This window comes from Mastomys coucha, unplaced genomic scaffold, assembly GCF_008632895.1.
Source record: "Mastomys coucha isolate ucsf_1 unplaced genomic scaffold, UCSF_Mcou_1 pScaffold16, whole genome shotgun sequence".
In the NCBI taxonomy this organism is placed as follows: Eukaryota; Metazoa; Chordata; class Mammalia; order Rodentia; family Muridae; genus Mastomys; species Mastomys coucha.
Genome location: NW_022196898.1, coordinates 89,797,890 through 89,802,632, shown reverse-complemented (window position 1 = coordinate 89,802,632; position 4,743 = coordinate 89,797,890).

Genomic DNA, 4,743 nt, shown 5'->3' with positions numbered 1-4,743 from the left:
AGAAGTACTCAATGCTTAAATCATCAGTGGCTGGTGCAGAATTCAAGGAGAGTGTTTACTAAAAGGTTTTCATAAGGTTTATCAGGATTTTCCAGCTGAGGAGTTCTAAGAAAAGGGTGGGCATTAGAGGCGGGAAACTAGATTTGAAGCCCTAAAGTACAGCCCATGTTTGTGAGGCAGTTTGAGAAGCTCTGGAATGAGACTGTCTTACCTGATATTATTTTGGGTTTGGTGTTTTTGAACACTAAACTCACAGTGGACTTAATTACTCATGTTTATATATCTAAGGCTATAAGCGCTCTGAGACAATGCCCCAGCTTATATAATTCTGAATCCTTCAAACCTAAACCATGTCCTAAAAGTTGATATTGGAGAACTAATAAATAAGAATGATGATAGCTCCCATTTGCACATTAGTGAGATCCATGGGCTGTTCACACCACCTGATTCTCACAAATAATACTCCTGACACAAATAAAAGTAATGATTAATTAGAATCAAAGGGTCACTAAGTCAACTGACTGGCAAATGTCTTGTCACTTAGTGAAGCAATAAACTGAAGTCAGCAGAGCCAGCTGTTTGAGGAAGTCTGTTGCAGGCTCAACACCGACCACAATCAAAGGAAAGACAAGAGTTTCACAAACACTTGACATCCTAGAAAAAAGCCAGTAGAATACTCCATCTGTTCATTTTGTCTCCCACCCCCCACCTGTGTCTCCTTTTGTCAGTTTGCTTCCAGTAAGCTCTTGGTTTTGCTTATTAAAGGTTTTGTTTTAATTCTATGTGACCTCTATCCCACAGTTATCTGGTGCTGCAGGAAGATATTTCATTACTGAATCATCATATTTTCCATCTTCCATTCTTTCCCCCTTCAGAACGTTCTTCTTCGCTTCCTTTAAGAGTTTTTATTTCAATTAAAATTTTTTCTTTCTCTTCCTCCTTCCTCGTTGCATTCATTTCTTACTTTGACATTGACTCGAAATTATAATATGCCTGAGATGTTGTATGTAGCCGACCACAGAGTCACTTGTACACTCATGATTACTGATGAGTTTGTCACAGTACTCAAGACATGGAAGCAGCTGAGACATTCTCTAACAGAGGGATGGTGAAGGAGATGGTGAATATGCACTGCAAGGTTTTAGGGGAATGGACGGAACTGTAACACATTCTGCTACATGCAACATGACCGGTCTCTCAAGTTTCTTCTCATATATGTTAGTTAGTGATATATGTAGAGAGATACAGCATGCCTATCACAGAAGTAAGGTGAGGATGGGAAGTAATGGGAATAAGAAAGTATAATGCTGTTGGAGAGGAAACAAATTCAGATAACAGAAGGGTCAAAAGATCGACAAATATTGCATGTTCACTTGAACCTAGGTTTATTACCACATGTATACATGCATGTACACAGAGAGAGGACAGAGAGAGAGAGAGAGAGAGAGAGAGAGCAGGGTCAGTAGAAGGGAACTATTTAAGATAAGAAAAATGACCAGGCTGGAGCTATGGCTCCTAGGTTAAGAGCACTGAATGCTCTTCCAGAGGTCCTGAGTTCAATTCACAGCAACCACATGGTGTCTCACAACCATCTGTAATGGGATCCTATTCCCCCTTCTGGTGTGTCTGAAGACAGCTACAATATACTCATCATATCTATAAAATAAATAAATAAAAATAAAGACATTTTAAAAAACGAAAAAGAAAAGGGACCACCAGTAAGAAGAAATAAGTTGGACAAGGGATAAATGTGGGAAAAAATACTACCATAATTTTTGTTATCTTGACACACATCTACACATACCTGAGAAGCGGGAGTCTCAACTGAGGAATTGACTCCATCATATTGGCTTGTGGGACATTTTCTTGCTTTATGATGGACAGATGAGGGGTCAGCCCACTGTGAGCAGTGTCATCCCTAGGCAGGTGAGCCTGGCCTCTTTAGGAAAGGTCTAAGCAAACGAAGAGAGCAAGCCAACAAGACACATCCCTCCATGGGATTTGTTTCAGTTCCTGCCTTGAGTTCACACTGACTTCCCTCAAAAAACAGGACCATAATCTGTAAGACCAAGTAGACCTCTGATTTCCCAAAATGCTTTTGTTCAGTGTTTTATCACAGCAATGAAAAAGCAAACTATAGCATATACAATGATGTACATTTATGAAAGTGTTGCACAAATCCATTATTTTTTATGTTTAAGCAAAAAACGAATAAAAGATTTTGAAAGCAATTTGATCCACAAGTAACTGTTTTAAGGAAAAAAGAACCCTGAAAATTCTAAATCCTATACCATTTACCACTTCACAGAAGTTCCTCTGTTCACTCAGGAAATGATCGTGTACAGTGTATGCACCAATTGTTTTCCACAGTATTTTACATGTATTGATAAAGCTCACAAGAAGGCTTCATGAGTTACCCACTATCCTATCTATTCAAGGAGAAAAGTTATTCAGAGAGAGGGTAAGTGAAGACTTTGTGGTGTCCAAGAGCTACAACAGCAGGCAACTTCATGGGATCCAGAGTTGGAAAGGCACTTGAATGAAACCACTGCTCCTCTACTCTACACTGTGAAAGATAGGAAGAGAGAAAACAACATTCTTGAAGTGAAACAAGGCATGCGTTGAAAGTGGGGAGAGGTAATATTACTGAAAATGAAAGCAGACCCAAGTTTTCTAGAAACAGATCTAAATGCTGGGAAATCGGTTGTTCTCTTTAGACCAGTAACATTTGTTTCTATTAGATAACCCAAAATTACTTGGATGCTTGCATGTTTGTGAATCTTGTAGAATTTGAGGTTAAATGAACAATAAGTTTCTGTTTTTAAGCTCAAAAGTCTTTTTTGTAGCGTTTTTCTTGAGAGGTGATTGTGTCAGAGTTCTTTTTCTAAAATTCTGAGTATAAATAAAATTCCCAAAGGCTGAGAAAAGTCATTGACAGTTTCACATTAACAATATTTAGGTGTTCTAGAGTTAGTACATTTGGGCACATTGTGGTTAGAAAGATACTGGGCTTGAGGCAGTGCAACAATCGGATTTCCTGAGGGAAGACCAAGGACCCAGAAGTTGTTCCACCCACTTTGGTCAAATTCTTTGTTTTTTATTTCTTGTATTTTAAAAGTTTATTATTTGAAAATGTCATACCATTATATAGTACATTTTATGTATAGTCATCCCTCTGCTGTCTCTTGTCTTCTCAGCCCTGTAAGAGTATTTCCCACTTTCATGTCTCTTGTTTTGTTTTTGGTTCTTCTTTGTGTCCCACAAGGTTTGACCAGGGCTATTTAAGTGGCTAACAATAGGGAGGTTCCCATAGAATCAAGAGTAACTCAGCAGTGGCTATATGACTGAAGACAACAACTTTCTCTCCAGCATCTCTCAACTGCCAATAGATTTCCAGAAAAAGCCTGGCCGCAGGAGTCTCTCTTCTACCGGAACATCCATGAGCCCAATCTTGTGGGAACGCTGTGTTGTCAAGTGCAGGGGCTTTGTGCTCGTGAGTGTCATGGCCACATCATGCCCATAACATTTTTCATAGATCCCATGCTCATGGTCTAGCTGTGACATTCTTTGCATCCTATGAAGTATGTCATATAGGAATGTTGTTGGCCAACTGATCCTCTCTGCTTGGATGGACAGTGGGAAGTGTCATCTGGCCTCTTGTCACGTGCAGTAGTTCTACCTGCTCACACTCAACTCTGCTTCCTTCATAATAAAATAATGTTATTTTCTATGTTTTTGGGGAGAGGATATTTTTGTTGGTAAAACTTGTAACTTTCATGAAATACAAGTCAATTTTCTGTCTACTTTCCAAATTGTTCTTGAAGAATAAAGCTGCTACCTTTTAATAAGTTTGGATGTGTGGGTGAAGTTTGATTTCTTTCAGAGTCTATATAAAATTGTCCTTTGATAAAATACTTTACAAATCAATAATAATACATAATGATGTAGGAGAATATATACTGTAAAGTTCATAATATTTGTAGCTTATTAATGAAGCTGGAGGTTACTTTTAGTTATAGATATACTTTCCTTATCATAATTAGCATTTTCTTTCATTTATTTATTAAATAAAAACACCAGCACTGTAATAAGTAATTTCCCCTTTTGAAAAAGTAAACCACTTATTTTACAAAAACATAAAACATATTTTAATTATTTATTTTTCTATGTACAAATGTGTATGTGTGTAGACACATATGTACAAGAGAGCCTGTCAGGTCAGAGGACTTCTTGTAGAAGTCAGTTTTCTCTTTCTACCATGTGAGCTCTAGAGATCAGGCTAGGCATCAAGAACTCTTATGGAAACATTTCTTCCCCCAGGAAATATTTCCTGCTAGGGATTGTTACAACCTCTTGTTTATCTGTTACATACACATTTAAGAATTGATGATTGTTTACTAACTGTAGTGACATTAATGTTCAACTGTTTATGACTCTTACACTGGAGAACAGAGAACAGAGTGCAGTGAAAATCAAAGGTCTTACTTATGCCCCTGGTTTGGGCAGAAACAAGCTTCATTTGATGCAATTGTAGAAGATACTAAAGGTGTTTTCTCTAGTGAGCAAAGAAGGTAAATTTCCGTGCCAGAAGCAATCTGGAACTGCATGTGTGGGTCCATGTGGCAATCTACTCCAAATTATTTTATGGTGTCTAAGTCTGTGTCTTTGTCAGGTTTCTTTTCTTTTCTTTTCTTTTCTTTTCTTTTCTTTTTCTTTTTTTTTAAAGATATTTTCTTTATTTAC